The sequence below is a fragment of the Spermophilus citellus genome, assembly GCF_964194105.1.
Source record: "Spermophilus citellus genome assembly, chromosome: 5".
In the NCBI taxonomy this organism is placed as follows: domain Eukaryota; kingdom Metazoa; phylum Chordata; class Mammalia; order Rodentia; family Sciuridae; genus Spermophilus; species Spermophilus citellus.
The window spans coordinates 46,752,345-46,771,718 of record NC_138186.1 but is presented as its reverse complement, the minus strand read 5'-3'; the positions used below and the strand labels follow the sequence as shown (position 1 = coordinate 46,771,718).

General features: G+C 41.2%; 1 pseudogene across 1 annotated transcript; it reads right to left on the bottom strand.

The window, feature by feature from the left end:
• Nucleotides 1–14,374: 14,374 nt before the first annotated feature.
• On the bottom strand, nt 14,375–18,898 carry LOC308649365 (trimeric intracellular cation channel type B-like; annotated as a pseudogene). Its single transcript has 2 exons — nt 18,151–18,898; nt 14,375–14,442 (listed from the first exon to the last, which is right to left on the bottom strand). The product of its transcript is annotated as a trimeric intracellular cation channel type B-like (transcript).
• Nucleotides 18,899–19,374: the final 476 nt, after the last annotated feature.

Here is a 19,374-nt window from a genome sequence, read left to right as displayed (position 1 = left end):
GCATGGGAGTGCCCTCCAGGAGGGGAGTTGGTAGGCAGTGGATATTGGGAAGACTAATGGATATTGAGAAGAGGGAGCTGAAAGATCTGAGAACCTCAGTGTAGAGGAAGGACCCCACCCCAGATGCTGTACATGGTCCTCAGGGAAACCCCAATGAGAAGAGATTTCAGAGGGCCCGTGTCCTCCAGGAAACCACATTTCTGTTAGATCTGGGAGGCAAGGACATCCTGAGAGAACTTTGCAGGTTTGTTTTTTATAAGCTGAGATTCCAAGGGGTTACTTGGAAAGATTCCAGGAGTTGGGGAGATGGCAGGAGAAGAGACAGGACAGAGATATGCAGAGCCTCATGAGGATAACACTACAGGACATTGAAGGAGACCTAGCATGGCTAACCTGACCGGGAAAGGACACAAGAGGTTAGTCCTGGTGGATTCAGGACCGACAGCTGGGCTGCACGAGGGGTAGGTGTGGGAGCAGGTGGGTCTGGGCCTTTTCTCTGTGAATGGAGATGTGTTTGGTGTTGTTGGGTCTTGGTGCTATGTGGAACCTTTTTTGTCCTCTGTAGATTCAGTGGAGGGTCCGAGAGTGTAGGTTGGCTAGGCTGTGCATGATTCATTCCTAACTGAGGAGAGTTGTAATTAGGCAAATTTTATACCATTTGACATTGGCTAATATTAGAAGGATATAGTAATTTTCCTTAGTGTCATGACAACATTGTTATTGAAAGAAGAATATAATTTTATAAGAGATAAGCACTGATTTACTTAGGAATGAATGTCACAATGATTGATTTTCTAGGGTGTCAGTAAGAATTATGTAACTATAATTTGTTCATTCTAAAACAAATGTGACAAAAGACTGAACTAATTAGGTCTATAGTCACCACTTTACTATTCTTTCAAAGTTTGCAATCTTTGATCTTTTTCTTGTAATATGGAGATAATTTACTGTAATACTTCCTCACAACATGGAAATATTCACAATATAATGCTGAACAAAAATTAAGTTTCAAGTGTACATGCGTGTGAGCCAGATTGGTGGTATATTCCTATCAACCCAGCTACTCGGCAGGCTGAGGCAGGAGGATGGCAAGTTCAAGCCAGCCTGTGAAACTTTGTGAGACATTGTCTTAAAATTAAAATTTAAAAGAGGGTGTAGCTCAGTGGTTCAGCACCATCTGATTTAAAAATAAAAATAAAAACAAGAATAAAGTAATAAAAGAGTATGCCTGTTTTGAGAATGCCTCAGTTGAGGGTGTATCAGTGTTTGTCATATTAGTATAGTTCAATAACTGACGTAACTAACTTATGCTTTAAGAGATTTATTCAGGTCACAGTTTGGGAGGGTCCAAAGCCTGTACCTGTATCATCTCAGTTCTCGTGAGGAGAGTGGATGGTGGCCTGCCATGGTGTGAGCATGTGGCAGAGCTAACCTATTACATCACCATCAACAGAGAGAGATTGGAGACCATGCCCCCAAATCCTTCTATGGCCTAAGGACCTCCCACTGGGCCCCAGCCCTTCAAAGTCCACAGCATCTGCAATACCACTACACTGAAGAAGAAGATGTTATGTAGGACCTGTGGGCAGCACACAGACCTCTATCAAACCACGGCAGAGCGCATGCATGTGCAAGTGTGTCAGTGTCTGTGGGCATTTATTTGTCCATCCAGTCTGCAATTTTTTTGAGATAGGGTCTTACAGATATCAGAGATGTGCCAGTAACATGTTTTGAAAGATCCTTCAAGCTTTTCCAACATGAGTACAGGGGAAAGTTTTCTCAGTCCCCATTCTCCCAAGGCCCCAGGGACCCTGCCAGAGATGAATATGTCATCAATGATTCATGTGTCTCTCCTGAAAAAAAAAAAGTTATGCAAATGCTTTCATCATTGCTCCACTAAGAAGGAGCACTGGAAAGCAACAGGAGATGGGAGCAGAGGAAAACATTTCTGCTTTTCAGCTTTCTGGGGTGTTGTCAACAGGAGCTGATGGGAGGCTTGACTGGGAAGACAGAATCCTCAGGCAGGGTACAAGGGCTCCTGAGCTCTCCTCTCCTTCAGTCTCTGCCACATCCAGGACCTGGACATCTGTGCAGTCCATTGTGCTTAGAAACCTTATACCCAGTTGATGTTCAGACCACTCCTTAGCTATTCAGTGAGGATCCAAGAGCAGCGCAGTGTGGTGTCCCCCCCCCCCCGCCCCCTGCGTGTGGCCTAGTGCAGAGCACAGGAAACTCAGTTCCCAGACCAGACATCCTGCTTCAAGTTGAGCTGGGGAAGGACAGTTGAATTTTTTAATTAAAATTTTATTTTTATAGGTTTTAAAATGTCACAGTGGTTATTTTATACTATTATGGTAATAATCAGTCACGGAAAATGTTTTAAGGCAAAATCATAAAGATGTAAAACCACCTTTCATCTCCACTGACAGATGCTCATAGACTTGAGTGAAGGGGCTCCTGGAGCTGCCCTATATAGCAGTGCTGAGTTCCCCCACTTGTTTTCTGTGCATGTGTTTTGTTTTTGTTGTTGTTGTTGTTTTAGTAGCAAATCCCCAAACTAATCCACAAATCCAATGCAATTCTATCATATTCCCAACAAGTTTCATTGGAGAAATTGACAAACAGGGTCCAAATTTGATATGCAAATACAAAAGGGCAAGAATAGCCAGGGTATTCTTGAAGAAACCAAGGTAGAACATTAAAAGTGACAATAATTAAGACAGGTCTGTATTGGTGCAAAAACAAATGGGCCAATGGAACAGGCCCCATAAATAGAAACATCTGATTTACAAATAAAGGGGCATCATAAAACAATGCAGAAAGGACTTTTGTAAATAAGTAGTGCTGTGGAAACTGTACATTCTTTTTAAAGGAAAACTGTAAGAATAAAAGGAAAAGTAACATCAAAGATACTTCATAGCATACACACAAAACAACCCCAGTGGATGTAAATGTGTAAAGCCAAATGGGAAATTGCCACAGGTACACAGCAGAAAATATGCCTTGACCAGATAGAGGTCTGCTTCTGCCCTCAGCTTCTGGGAGGTGACCCCTAGGCCCCTGCAATGTCCTACCTGGAAGAGCATCTCTGTTTACCTGGAGTCCATGGCCACCAGATAGTAATACCTTTATAATGAGAGTTTTGGGGTCACCAGTATCTGCTCCACCTCCAGGCTGACCACCAGCCACATGAGCAGTCACCACAAGGCTCCATGATGATCTCCAGACACTACTCAGGGAGATTCTTCATGGAGATAGTCGATGTGTGTTGTCACAAAGTGATGTTTTCTGTGTTTGTATGCAGGACTACATAGCTGCACTCAAACAAGATGAAATATTTTGAATCTTACATTTAAAAACTTTATTATGATAAAGCAACTTTATATGATATTTCACACTCATTTAAACACTGATTTTTGTCAACCAAATATGTAGTATAAGAAAAAAAATACATAACCACTCCTGTTTTTATCTCTGTCTTTTTCCTGTTGGGATTGAACCCAGGGCCTGGAGAGTGCTAGTTCAGGCTCTACCAATGAATTACATCCCCAGCTCCCCTTTGTATTTTATTCTTTCATTGCAAATAAAGTCTGATTAATAATCTTATATCTAAAGATCCCTCTATATTGTGCCTTTTGTTTTAAAATCATAGATTTCTTGAATAGACATGGGATCAAATTGTCTCTCACAGTTACACACCAACACACGTTCATCCAACCATCTATCTAGATATCCATTCAGTCCAGATTCATTGAGTCCCTATTCTATACTAGGATTATTCCAGATGCTGGGGATACAGGTGGTGACAACTAGACTAGCTCCCTACCTAAGGAACACATGCTTCAGAAATATAGACTGACAATCAACAAAATAAAAATTATTCCACACAGTGATAATTATTATTGAGAAATATGTGCCTGGTCCACAAGACTGCCAGTGGCAAAAATGCCAGGGACCCTATTTCAGATGGGTTGGAATTAGAAACCATATCTGAGAACTTGGTATCTGTGCACATAGCAGCCCTGGGTGATGTGAGGAGGGTACCTTAAATGTTTCTTTAAGGGGATCTTTCTAACTCTGCTAATATGATGAATATTGTTGTCCCACTCCACAGAGAAAGGCACACGTGCAACATCAACTCCTGCAGCAGAGCCAAGGTGGTAGGTTTCCTAGTGGCCAGGTGAAGGACTATGACCCTCCACTTACACACACACACACACACACACACACACACACGGGACAGGGGAGAGGGGGCTGTCCTCAAGGGTGGGAAACTCAGGTGTCCTTCAGGGCTTCTCTCAAGGGTCTTTTTTTTCTCTTTGCCCTGAACTTTGGAGGTCTTTGTGCCCCAGTAAGAGAAAGCCTTTGAAGAAGTGGAGAGATCTTCAGGAGCTGGTCAGGAGAGGGAAAAGGAACAGGCAGTAGAGACAGGGGAGTGGGGCTGAGTCCAAAGCCAGGGGAGCCCAGGCAGGAGGGGCCCGCTGGCTGCAGGGCTGGAGCCCACAGCCTCAAGGCTGGAGTCTTGGTACCTGTCACCTGAGGGAGGAAGAGGGTCACTGGCCCTTCTACCTGTTAGAAACATAAAGGAGTGGCATTTGGCTTTTTAATTTTGGTTTTTATAAATGCACCAGAGTGGAAGATAAGGAGCCTACTTTTCAAGTGTCATTTTTTTCAAATGACAACTTTTTCAGTCTGCTCCCAGCGTGAACTAATCAGCAATCCCTAGGAAAAGAGAGCAAGGTATGGTGGGGGACACCAAGAGACATCTTGAGAAAACCCCTGTCTGCAGCCACCACCCTTCCCAGGACCATTTGGTCCCCTCCAAAGTCAACCACCAGTAAAAGAAGGAGGGGTCCGCAGACTTTAGCTCTCTCCCCCTCATCCTTCCTCTGCTATTGCCAGGGCTTCCTTCTCTCCTCTGTGACCACAGTCCCCCTAGAGCTCAGCTCAGGAGGTCCTAGGGCTGGAATTCTCTTTCCTCCTCAGACTTGGGAAGCAATTCTGAGACTGCTGTCCTTCCAGGTGACTGCCACTTGTGGAGCCTGAGAGCGTCACTCAGCTGGATTTGCATTGCCCAAATGTTCTTGAAACTACTTATATGACAGATTCAGTCCCATTCTTTACATTTGCTCATTTAACAGTTTGCAAGGGAAAATTATGGCCTGAAGAAGGAGATATGCTGGGGCTTTGTCATGATATGTGGACAGTATGGCAATACAAGTCTCAAACGTGTTTTGAGTAAAATGTGACAGGGTCCCTTGCACCTCCACTGGGTTTTTCTTCCCCCCACCCACTATTGGCAGGAGGCAGACCATCTGCAGCCTCCTTTGCACTCTATTTTGTGTTTTGGGCCATATTTGTTACATGTCTGTCTACAAAAAAGTATCCCATTCAGGGCTGGGGTGTAGCTCAGGGTAGAGCATTTGCCTGGCAGCGTGAGGCACAGGGTTTAATCCCCAGTACTGCAGAAATAAATTTAAAAAAAATAAAAGTATCATTCTCAAAAGCAATTGAGGGATGGTCCATGCTATGAAAACATGAAGGCTAATCCTGAAACAGAGCTTCTGGTGTTGGGTTACAATTAATATTTTGTCCTTTAGAATCAGTATTTTCTTGAGTTTGGGGCTTAGTTTCTCATAATTTAAACAGATAACATTCTCTGCCTGGCACCTCTTCCAAATCCCATTTTATACTGGAACATACAATTCCGGCATTTCAGAGAAGGCGAAAGGCACCAAGTTTTCCCAGTCCCTGGAGACGCCTCTGTCAAACCATCAGTGGAATATCATCCAGGTTTTCCCTCTTAAAAAATACACACTATGTACATGGTAGCATTATAATCCAGTATTTTCCTAACCTTTTAAGGAGCCTTAAATATGTTGGGCACTCTACCACGCGGCCTGCACAGTGGTTTCATTAATGAGGTTCTAGGCATTAAGTTAGTTAGAAGAGATCAAAATAAAACACACAAACCAATACCTTATTTTACATTGCTAGGTCCGAGACAGCTCGCCTCCCTGGTTCCCGCCTCCAGCCGCCCAGCAGGGCAGCGAGGATTACTCTGGGCTAGCAGGAGAGAGAGAGAGCGAACACGCCTGGGAGTAGCCTTTTATTTGGGGAACAAGAGATTTAGGGGAGAATTCCATCCAATGAAGGTTGAGGGGGGGCTGCACTCCAAGGTCAGGGTCAGTGATTGGGTCTCCGGGGTCAGTGGTCACGCACACCCCCACACGGATGGGCTCTCTCATCAGGAAAGGGTCGGGAAAGCTCCGACACAGCCAGAGCGCCTCAGGCCCTTAACGGGAGTCACCCAATCACGTGTCAGAATGGCTCCCCACATATTCCCCCTTTCTTTTCTTAACAATAAGGCGGCGGTTCACTCTCTGGAGTTCCTGGATTCTTGATTGGAAGACTCGCCATCCTATAGTTACAATACAAAAGAGAATTAACAGCAAAGAGAATAATCCAATAATGTACCAAGCGGAGTGTTTAAGAATATTTCCAGGGTTGAATCCATTTAACTCCTTCAATATTTGGTTAGCCAAAGAAGAAGGATCTGAAAAATCAGCTCTATTATTTTGAATGTCTTGGATATGGTGATGAAGTTCCAGAATATCCAAGCTATTATTACTATTTTGCCAAATACCTAATAAATGGTTTTTAACCTTCTCCCAATCCCAGAGAGAAGCATTGTACTTGGCAGCTGTAACACATACATACTTATAATTAGCATGGCATTTAAGCGTTTCCTTAAATTTTAAGGCTGAAAGTTCATTACCAATGTTTATAACAGTCGCCTCTAAGGCGTTTAATTTAGTCTCAATCCTTTCATCAATATTTACTTGATTACACAGAGCCTTGGAAGTATTTTGAGCTAAATTATTAAGAAATTTTGTATGTTGGATATTCTGAGACAATGTCAGAGACGCAGAGACAGTTGAGGCAATAAAAGAGACCAGTGCTAAGATACCAACAATTATGACTCCAATAGCACGTTTAGGTCTTGTTAGCTGGGCATGAATTTGCTGCAAGACTTGTAAACCAGCATCAGCATACCATGGCTCTGAAATATTAGCAGGTAATAAAACAAAAGAGGGCTGATGAAGTATCAGCACTCCTTTTCCTCCATTATACCTAGAAATACAATTAGTTAGGTTGCACTTATTACAAGTAACAATATATCTGTCATCTATCCATCTAACTTTTACATTTCCAATAATTAAAACATAAGGAGATTGGACACAGGCTCTTAAGCCATAGCAAGATCCCTCTTTACAGTTCTTGCCGACAAATTTTGGTAAAGGTTTATCTGAAAAATGTAAATACTCTGAGGCAGCAATTAAATGCCAAATATCTATTTGAATACCTCCTTCACTATAGGTCAAAATATTACTAACAAATCCTGCAGGTGTCATAGCAGAATTTCTTCGTAATTGTCTCTTATCAATTTTTGGAGACCAGTCTAAAATATACCCATTAGCTTTAGACACCTTATGTTGTACAGGAAAGGTATTTACACAATCCATCCATTTAGGAAAGGTGCCAATTTCAATTGTAGAACTATTTGGACAGTGGGGTACCAGTGGAGGTTTTGTAGAAATGACTGGCTTGTTATGGGAAAGTCCCATCTTAATTACTGATCTAGTATTAGGTTTTAAGTCTCCATAAATAGAATTATTTGTCAGTCTAGGTTTACCAATCGTTGTCTTTTCTTCAAATGATACTTTCAGACAGCCAGCATGTTTATCATGTGACCAACATAAAGGCAATTGGGCACTGTAGCCAGAATAATTAAATCTAGTCACATGATTAGGAGTAATATGAGTATCTGTAAATCCTCCCATCACGAATGAGTCATTAGTAAATACTGGAATAGATTCTCCAGTCCACACAGCTGGGTGTACTAGGGGTGGATCTGGGAAATAAGTCCAATAAGTGTCTACTTGATTCCCTTTTACCTGACAGCCCAGTAGGGCAATTACTGTTGCTACCATCAAGACTGGGGTCCTGTTCTTTCCTAGGCGTCGAAGTATTTGGGAAGCCTGGGTTGTCAATTTCTTCACATCTTTCCACGAAATCAGCTTCTCAGTTGGTTCAATCTGGTCTTTCTTCATCTTTTTTCGATATCTCCTCCTTCTGGGTTGTGGCTCCTCTGGGTTGATCCTCAGTTGCTTGAGTCTGGGTTCTATTTCCTCCATGTCTGATAGCACATTCAGGCACCCAAATAGGACGGAAAGCACCTTCTGGAAAAATACAGGCATGCCCTTGGCCCCATGTTATTACTGGGTCCGGACCCTTCCACTGACCAGTCTGTAAATCTTTCCACAGAACTCTGCCTAAGGGGCCTGTTACTGAGGGAGACATTTGTCTCTCAGCAGCTGTGTGACCTTCTGTGTCACAGTTTAAAAAATTTAAAACAAATAAGGCATGATTAAGGCTATTTTGGGGAGTCACAATCTTATTCCCCCTTTTTAATTTTTGTAATTGAAGCTTAATAGATAAATGAGCTCGTTCTACAATGGCTTGACCTTGGGGGTTATAAGGAATTTCTGTTTTATGATTAATTTGAAACTCTTGGCAAAATTGTTGAAAAGAAGAGCTTACATAAGCTGGAGCATTATCTGTTTTATTCTGCATAGGACACCCTAAAACGGAAAAGGCTGCTAAGCAATGAGAAATTACATGTTGAGTATTTTCCTTAGTACGTGCTGTGGCAAAAATAAATCTAGAATAAGTGTCCACTATGACATGCACATAACATTGCTTACCAAATTGAGGAATATGAGTTACATCCATTTGCCATATCTGATTTGGTTTTAATCCATGGGGATTTACCCCTGATGGCAGAGATGGAGTGTGAATAACACACTTAGGGCATTGGCTTACAATCTGATGAGCTTGTTCCCTGGTAATACTAAATTTTTTACATAAGCTAGAAGCATTTTGATGATGCAAGGAATGGGAAGCTAGTGCACAGTCATACGAAGACATCTGTTGACAAAAAGCTACTAATTTATCAATTTTGTCATTACCTGCAACTAGAGGTCCAGGAAGGTTAGTATGGGCACGGATGTGTCCAATGAAACACGGGTACTTTCGCATTAGCACTGTCTTTTGTAAATTATGAAATAATTCAAATAACTCCTGTGATGAAGTAAACCCAATAGCTGAGGTTTCAATATTTTTGGTAACTCCAACTGCATATAAGCTGTCAGAATAGATATTAATAGGCTCATTTGAAAAATAATCTAAGGCACAAATCAGAGCTTGAATTTCTGCCCTTTGGGCAGAAGTATAAGAAGTTTGTATTACCTCTGTGTGAACACGGCTGAAGAAACCTGCCTTACCAGAGTTGGAACCATCTGTGAACACCGATAAAGCTTCCTCTATTGGATGAGAACGTACAATCTTTGGAAAAATAAGTGATGTTAATGATGCATATTGTACAATCTTATCACGAGGATAATGGCTATCTATCTGGCCAGGGAAATCTGCAAAAGCTATCTGCCAGGAACTAGAAGTTTGAAAAAGCCAATTAGTCTGTTGAACAGAAAATGGAATAATTATGATATCAGGCTCAGATCCAATTAATTGTAAAATCCTAGTCCTACCTTTAATTACTAATTGAGCTATAGAATCATGAAAAGGAATTAATGTTTTTTGAGGGGAATGGGATAAATAAATCCATTCAATAACTCCTAATCTTTGCCATATGGCTCCTGTTGGGGTATGCTCAGTTGGAAATATTAATAAATACATTATTTCTTTAGGATGTATTCTAGTAAGCTGTGCATTTTTAATTGCAATTTCAACCTTTCTCAAGGCTGCCTTAGCTTCTAAAGTTAGTTGATGTGGAGAGGTTGGAGAAGGATTTCCTTGTAATATCTGAAATAAAGGACTTAACTCAGAAGTAGATAGCTTTAAAGATGGTCTTAGCCAGTTAATATCTCCTAATAGTTTTTGAAAATCATTAAGGGTATGTAACTCCTTAACTCTTATTTGAAGATTTTGAGGACGGATTGTACTCCCTTGAATTATCTGACCTAGATATTGAAAAGGAGATACTTTTTGAATTTTTTGAGGAGCTATACATAAACCCATTGCTGTAAGTGAAGTCTCTAACTGAGTAAAAATTTCTGAAAGTACTTCTGGATTAGCATGAGCCAATAATATATCATCCATAAAATGAATAATATAGGCATCAGGAAAGCTATTTCTAATGGGATCTATCGCCTGATCAACATATTTTTGGCACAGTGTAGGACTATTACGCATTCCCTGAGAAAGTACCTTCCAACAATATCTTTTAACAGGTTCCTTAAAATTAATTGCTGGGACAGTGAAAGCAAATCTTTCACAATCTTCAGGATGTAACCTTATAGAGAAAAAACAGTCTTTTAAATCTATTACCATCAAGCTATAATCTAAAGGAATGGCTGTGGGGGAGGGAAGTCCTGGCTGTAATGATCCCATAGGCTGAATTGTCTGATTTATCGCCCTTAAATCCTGTAGTAATCTCCAATTTCCTGACTTTTTCTTAATAACAAAAATAGGGGTATTCCAAGGACTAAGTGTTGGTTCAATATGACCAGCCTGAAGTTGTTCTTCAACTAATCTATGAATTATTTTAAGCTTTTCCCCTGAGATGGGCCACTGAGAGATCCATATAGGCTCCTCTGTGAGCCACGTGATTTTTTCAGCTGTCTTAGGGATCGGGGAAGTACTCAGGGCCCCTAGTAAAAATTTTGGTTTGGAGTATTTACTAATCTTTGCCGTGGAGACTGGCTTGTAAACAGATATTCTTCCTGAAAGGTCTCCTTATCATCTCCAGGAAAATACCTCTGATTAACTTCCTCAACTGATCTTATAGAATTTGGAGTAACTAATAACAATCCCATTTTGGCTAAAATATCTCTCTTAAAAGCCTTGAAAATCATTAGGGGTTTGTACGGAAACTGTGGTTCCGCTCCGGTAAAATTAAAGATGGCGGCCCCCATGGTCGGCGCGATGATGTCACACTGTGCGACCTCCCCTAGAATTCCCGGGCTCCCGCTAGGAGGAAATGCTGGCGGCGGTGAGAAAGCGGGCTGATCCGCGCCATCTGAATTCTCCGCATGGGGCTGCGACTTTAAGTTCACATTTCTAACCTTGGTCCCTAGTGCTTTTGTTTTTAAACGAAAGGAAATTAACTTAGCCTCAGGCTGATTTTCCATTTGAATAGACCTAACAGCCTTTTGAATGCCTTTTAAAAGGTCTTCAGGGGGTCGCGAACTCTGGCCCATATATTTAAAAAGACAAACTTTTTTCCTTCCTAATTTCTCCCAAGTAAGTAAATTTGGAGACTCTTGGTCACAAAACCAAGGACAATATTCACCTACAATCTTTAAGAATTGTAATAACTGAGTTTTCTTTATCTGTTTTCCTTTCTGATTAATTATACTGTCTAAAATAGTCAGATACATTTCCTTATCCGAAGAAGTAGAATTTCCCATTTTAAGTAATTTAACGTCTCTTTACTTCAATATCTCCAGGTACTTTTGTGACCCAAATGTCACCTCTTCCTTTATCTTTATCTTTATTCCTTATTTTCCTTATTTCCTCTTTATTCTTTTCCTTATCTTTTTAGCGCGCGCTCCCACTCAATCTAACTAATTCAGAATGCCCCCCTCGTGGGCGCCAATTCTACCACGCGGCATGCGCAGTGGTTTCATTAATGAGGTTCTAGGCATTAAGTTAGTTAGAAGAGATCAAAATAAAACACACAAACCAATACCTTATTTTACATTGCTAGGTCCGAGACGGCTCGCCTCCCTGGTTCCCGCCTCCAGCCGCCCAGCAGGGCAGCGAGGATTACTCTGGGCTAGCAGGAGAGAGAGAGAGCGAACACGCCTGGGAGTAGCCTTTTATTTGGGGAACAAGAGATTTAGGGGAGAATTCCATCCAATGAAGGTTGAGGGGGGGCTGCACTCCAAGGTCAGGGTTAGTGATTGGGTCTCCGGAGTCAGTGGTCACGCACACCCCCACACGGATGGGCTCTCTCATCAGGAAAGGGTCGGGAAAGCTCCGACACAGCCAGAGCACCTCAGGCCCTTAACGGGAGTCACCCAATCACGTGTCAGAATGGCTCCCCACAGGGCACCTCTTCTTTTTAATATTTATTGTTTAATTGTAGTTGGACACAATACCTTTATTTTGTTTACTTATTTTTTTTAAAGAGAGAGAGAGAGAGAGAGAGAGAGAGAGAGAGAGAATTTTTAATATTTATTTTTAGTTCTCGGCGGACACAACATCTTTGTTGGTATGTGGTGCTGAGGATCGAACCCGGGCTGCACACATGCCAGGCGAGCGCGCTACCACTTGAGCCACATCCCCAGCCCCTTGTTTACTTATTTTTATGTGGTGTTGAGAATCGAACCTAGGGCCTCACACATGCTAGGGAAGCACACTACCGCTGAGCCACAACCCAGAGGGCACCACTTTTAGTAGCAATACATTACAATATATTTTGCTCATTTTAATGGCTACCTAGAATTTTATTGCATAGATTTTCTTTGGGGGATGATGGGAATGTTCTTCATCTTCATTCCCTGGTGGTAACACAAGAATGTATGAGTACCCAAACTCAAGGAGCTGTACATTTCAAATACATGCATTTTATTGTATGTAAACTATATATTATTGAAGTTGATTTAAGAAGGTGACACCCCCTTTAAATTTGTGTTTTGGTTCTATATAAAGAAAATAAAACAAACCCATGTTCTTAAGAGATAGATCCAGACAAATCTGGAGGTAAAGAGTTATGGTGGGCTGGGCCTCGTGGTGAACACCTGAACAATCCCAGCAGCTCAAGAGGCTGAGGCAGGAGAATCACAAGTTCGAAGCCAGCATGAGCAACTTAGAGAGGCCCTAGCAATTTAGTGAGACCATGTCTCTAAATAAAAATATTAAAAAGGGCTTGGTGATGTGGCTCAGTTGTTAAATGCCCTGGGTTCAATCCCAAGTTTTAAAAAAAAGAATTATGGTGTTTGTAACTTATTGTCCAAAGGTGAAGCAATCTCATTAACATCCATGTTTATATGGGGGTGGGAGAGTGAGAACAGCTGTGACAAAGTGTTCACAACAGATGACCCTGGATTAAGGGTAAAAATAAAAGCTAGAAATAATAAAACACATGTTTTGTTTCTATCTGATAATTAGCATATTCTTCCATTATGAACAGAATACCAAGGTAGCAGGAGCCATACCTCCTACTTTGACCATTAAATTCACAGATGTTTGCATCTCTCATTGCAGTGTAGCAGGGAGCTCAACACATCCTTTATACTCTTTGGTACTGGTTAAACCTGTATCCAGGTCTGTCTATTTAATGTGTCAAGAAACAAAATAACATATTTTAGAATTTTCAATCATTTATTGTGTTTTTATTGATTTGTTGCTTTTGGAGAGCATCATATCTTAAATCCAAACTCAAAGTTTATTGTGATTATTGATATCAGAGATAACCCCAGTTTTTCAAAAGATGTAGCTTAGCAACAGGGCTTGACACATAAAGAACTTTTGAAGATACTTGTTTTTGAAGTGCTAAGGATTAAGCCCAGGCTTCATACATGCTAGGCAAGCCTGTTACCATTGGGTTACATCCCCAGCCCTCTACACTTGAGTAGGAAAAGTCTGGAAGCTCGAAGTCTGAATGATCTTCAGTGATCCAGTAAAGTTTAGTGCCAAAAACTACAAACCACTCCTAACTGTGGTTTCAGTTTGTAGTCAGGAACTCAGCATTGGGGCCCAAGGTCAACTGATAGAAAGCTCCACATAATTTCTGGATTTGGGGGGTTTATTTGTGTTTGGTTTTCTTTGTTGTTGCTTATTTTGGGAGGAGCTGAGCATTGAACCCAGGGTCTGGTTCAGGCGGTGCTGTGTTCTTAACCACCAAATAAATACATTTTAAAGAAACATAATCATGGGAAAATAGAACTCTGTTACCCTTCCTTATATTTCTTTTTGGATGGAGATACACACACACACACACACACACACACACACACATACACAAACACATACATATACATACATACATACACACACACACACACACACACACACACACACACACTGGGGATTAAACCCAAGAGGCACTTTACCATGGAGTACATCCCCAGCCCTTAGTTTTTTATTTTGAGACAGGGTCTCATAAAGTTGCTTAAGGCCTCTCAAATTGCTGAGGCTGGCCTTGAACTTGGCAATCCTTCTGCCTCAACCTCCCAAATCATTGGGATTACAAGCTTGTGCCATCACCACCAGCTGGTTTTCATTTTAAATATGATAAATGGAGGGGGGCTGTGGCCCTTTCTGCAGTGGGGGTTGTGGGGTGTCCTTAAGGCTCGGGGTCTGCATCCTGTTCTGGAATCTTAATGGGGTTGATTTGGAAGCAGAGGCTTGATCCTAGGGGAAGGCAGGAAAAGGGGGGGGGCCTGAAAGCCCTCATCTCTGATCTCTTTCTCCTTCCTGCTGTCCTTGCTTTTTAAATTCTCCTCCCCTCCCCCACCTTTCTTCCTCTCCTCTCCCTTCTTCATCATTTCAACTTTTCTCTCCAGGACCCTCTTTTCTTTACTCTCCCTGTTCCTTTTCATCTTGTTTTTTTGAAAGCTGGTTGCCAAGACAGGGGACTGTGTCCACCTGGGACAAGCCAAAATAAAGAGACACAAGGCAGGGCTCCTCACCAGGGTGCTGTGCGCGCTGAGGCGCTGTCTTTGCTCTTCCTGGGAAGGTTCAGTGAAAGTCACTTCAGTCTTCCCTGGAGATCACACTGTGGGGTCTGGATTAGGATCCTCACTGAAGGGTCCGAACATTGAGAGGATTTTCCTTGAAATTAGTCTTTGTTTTCCTTTGGATCTGGGGGTTTTCAATCAGTCCTGCCCTGAGGAGGGAATTCTGCTCCTGGCAGGAAACTGAGCCCTAGGAAGTGATCTGATCCTAGAACCCAAAGGTGGCCCTGGGCGGGGGTGGGAGGGCTCCTCAGCTTTTCATATCAACCCACCACAATCCAGGGGGATGCTAGTTGAAGTGTGTGGGACTCCACATCCCGCTCAGGACTGCGGATATCCCCAGCCGCAGGGTCTGATTCTCGCAGCCTGCAGACTCCCCTAACTGCCAAGCAGCTGAGACCCCGAAACCCAGATGCAGCTTGCCCACCCCCAGGCGCCCACAAGCGCCTTCACTCTGCTCTTATATATCAACCAACAGTTTTGATTTGTTTGGTCCAAGTGGGGATGACGTGATCTTCAGCAATTCGGTAAAGTTTGGCGCCAAAAAGTTCAAACCACTCTGAACAGTTGTTTTGGTTTGCATTCAGGAACTCAGCATTGGTACCCAAGGTCAACTCAGAGAAAGCCCCTGGTATTCTTGTGAGTCCAGGAGTCCCAAGGGAGAGTGGAGGGGGAAAGGGTGTTTAATGACAAGGCAAACTTCAGCACAAGGAGCTTTCTGGTAAGCATGGTTATTACTCTTACTATTGAGATGTAATTCATTTATCAGAAGTCAGACTTTGAAAGTGTGCAATTCAGTGCTTTTAGCACAATCATGAGGTTGTGCCACCACCACTACTACCTTCTTTGGATTGTTTAAAGGATGTGGAGAGGAGGTCTGATGGTTGGAAGGCAGAGGCAGGAGCAATCCCCAGGGAGATTGCTTTGCAGTAATATCCTGTTGAGTCAGGGTAAGGAGACAGGGCAGCCTGCTTTGACCTCAGCCTAGGAGAGATGTGACCAGAGAAATGGGGGAGAGGGTGATGCTAAACAGCAGGTTGTGGCACCTGTGGGCTTTGATGGGAGAGTAGAGGTATCCTATGTTAAAGTCAACAGATGCACCTGTTGTGGCTTGGCTTGGAACATTATAGTGACAATAGGAGATAGACACAGTATTTAGGAAGAAGTCTTTGCAGGATTCTAGGATAAAGGTAGTTGAAAGTTGGTACCAAGGTAGTGACTGTTAAGCTGTAAAAAGGGTTTTAGGAGCTGCCTGGAGAAGCCAGAGGAGCAGGGGAAAGGGTCAGTGAGAAGTGACCAAGGGTGGTGTTGCAGTTAATAGAAGTAGGGCAAGTGTGTGTGTGTGTGTGTGTGGGGGGGATGTCTATAGTGTTTGGAAAGGTGTTTAGAGTGCACTTATAGACCTGTCTGATATGAGGGTCAAATAGGCCCAGAGATGCAGATCCCCTAAGGAGATTGGTTGGTGTTGGATTGGCCCATGGGGGGCAGCCTGATGGGGCTCCTGAGTTGCCCTGGGAGAGCTAGGGCAGTTATGGGATATGGCCAGAAGAAAGGAGACCTGCTGGATCTTGGAGTCAATGGCAGGAAAAGGAGCAGATTAGAATGGCTGAAATGTGTGAGGGTGTTTGGATCCTGAGAGATTTTAGTGCAGAAGTTGCTTCTGAGAGCAGAAGTGGCTGAAATCTGCAAAGAGTTACTGGTGACATTGCCAGAAAGGCTGTACTTGAATGAGGGCAGTGTGCTGGGAAAGTGTTAAGGCTTGGCTCTTCCATTAAGCGTAGCCCCTCCCTCTCTGCTCCAGTTTGGTCTGTCCCCACTGAGTGAGTGCTTATTAAGCAACACCCAATGACTGCTAAACTCCACCTGAACCTGAACTTTCAAATTGAATATGATGTGAGTACTTCTAAGCCATCTAAAATTTCTACCTGATACAGGGAGTAGGTAGGTTCATAGTCTTGGCATAAGAAGTCATGTCACAGAGTTTGAATGTTGGAAGTGTACTTTTGGTTATAAGTTAAAGAAACTCTAGCACAATTTAATACTTTTTCTTGTTTGTTTTTTTTATTTTGCCAGTAAGAAGCCAGATTTAATGTCACCATTTTTAAATCAATGAGATTTCTGTTGATCTGTTTCTTAGCTGATTACTATCAATTGTACACAGACAGTTCTCATCAGAGCTGAGCATTTTCACTTGAAGCTAATCAGTTTTTATTTAAAATTAATAATACATATATCTAGATTAAAACTAAACATAACCATATGTAATCTAACATGGGATATTCAAACAAAAAACTAAGAAAGTAGCCACTAGAAAGGAGACATGGAAGAAAAAAATTAAATGGAGATAATATTTTTTTAATCATTAAGACAACTGCTAGCAATGTATTCAGAACAACCAAAGTCAGAGAAAACATGTGAAACATGAAAAATTTCTTTCCAGTTGAATTAAACGTGTTTTAAGGAGAGAGGAAGAGAGGAACAACAACAACAACAAAAAAAAACAAGCACGTTTTATAATTTTGGAACACTGAAAAGTATCAAACATGGAGTTAGTAATTTATCAAAAAATCACACCCCAGATTTTCTTTTGATGGAATAAGAAAAACAGTTTTTTGAAACAAGGGCATGAAACAGACTTAAAATTGAAACTCATACTAACAATATTGTGTTTTTACTGAAAAATACTACTAGAGATAAAATTAAGTTAAATTTCAGGTACTTTCCATTTAATGTGGGCAAAATTACAATGTTTACATAGCAAACATAAACTAGCAATTTATTTTCACTTATAAAGTATTTTATATTTTCTTTTAGGAAGACTTTACAGTCTTCAGTGCTCAAAATTAAAAAGCAATTTTAATTTTTTAATCAATTAATTTTCCATACCTAAGAATTATGATGGCAATGTAAAACAAAAGTTTAATTCTGCTGAACTAAAGCCCAATAGATTCATATTTTTAAATGTATGAAAATACCCAATCTTTAAAATTCTGATAATTTCTTTTATCAATGTAAAATATTTAAATACCCAGAAGAGATACTTTGTATCACAAAAAAAATTCACATGATATACTCATGACACTCAAGAATTAAAATCAAGAAAGTGGTAGTCACACTAATATAGAATTTATTTCTTTTTGTCACCTCCATTCCTTATATAAAATCGTTATTTCACATCATCTGCATACAAATATTTATCACAATCTGATAGGTAGAAAAGAAAAAAAAAATTTTTTGCCTTCTAGAGCTCAAGTAAATTTACTCAGTGTTCTTAGTAAGTTTCCTTTTAACATTATCTGAACCATCAGTCATAGGTTTGGAGACTAATGAACTAGTGAAATTAGAAGATAATTTTGTTCCACATTTCTTTTTATACAATGAAAACTTTTGCTGCCAAAGAGCATCCAACTCAATATATCCTTAAAAGGACTAAGAGTTATAGAAGAAGTCTGTGTAACCATGATGGTTATCTTTTTGGCCACAAGAAAGATGGTATAAAGGAACATAAGATTATGATTTGATATGGTCAGATGCTTGGTGTGCTGAAATGTGAAAGGACCCCAGCAAGGTTACCCTGGAAAGATAGGTCATCTTAAGCCATTCATCATCTCTGGTTTCCAAACTCCTTTTACCAACTGTTCAAAATTCATGATAATGATACCACCTGCACCTTGGGCCCATCCAATAGCTATCATGACTGGCCAGTCATTTTGGTAATAGCTATTAGCATGTGTGACTCCACCTTCTATTTTCCAAGTTCTGGTCACTTCCTTCATCTCCACAGCCAGAAGTTGAGTGGGTTAAGAATAAATAGCCTTAGGAAATTAGGTCCCATGGGAAAAAAAAATATATATATATATAATATACCAGATTGAAGATGCCAGTAAAATATTAATGTGGTTTGCAAGAAACCTCAGTGGAGGCTCTGCAAGCAGTACACATGTTAAAATTCCTCCACCAAAGCAGTGGAGCATAGCAGTAGACCAGCTTGAAACAGGATTCTTCCATGCCCCTTCCACTCCTACCAGCTGATGCTTCAGTGCCATCACAGACACCAGATAGTGGGTGATGTCAAAAAAGGGAAACATGGATGTGCAGGAGAAGGCCAGTGCCAGCTCCTCCCATGAGTCCATGTCTGCAACCTACCCCTGAAGTCAAACAGACTGGGCCTTGCCAGCTGGCCTCTAGTTTTATTTTCTTTTCCTTAACACATAATTGTATAGATTTATAGGACACAGTGTGATGTTTTGACATAAGTATTTATTTTATAATGGTGAAATCAGAGCAATTATCATATCTCTCAGGTCAAACATTTATCACTTCCTGTGACCCGATCATTTAAAATCCTCTTTAAGCTATTTTGCAACATACACTACATTATTATTCACTGTGGTCATCTTGATGTGCTATAGAATGGCACAGATGTAATTCCTCCTATCTAATTGAAACTTTATACCCCTTGACTAGTGTCTCCCCTCTTCTCTCTACTCTCAACCTGTGCTAACCAGCACCCCTTCTGCCTGCCTCAATCTCCACATATAAGTGAGATCATTCTGTTTTATTCTCTCATTGTCTCCTCTAGGTATATCTATATTGTCAAAAATGACAT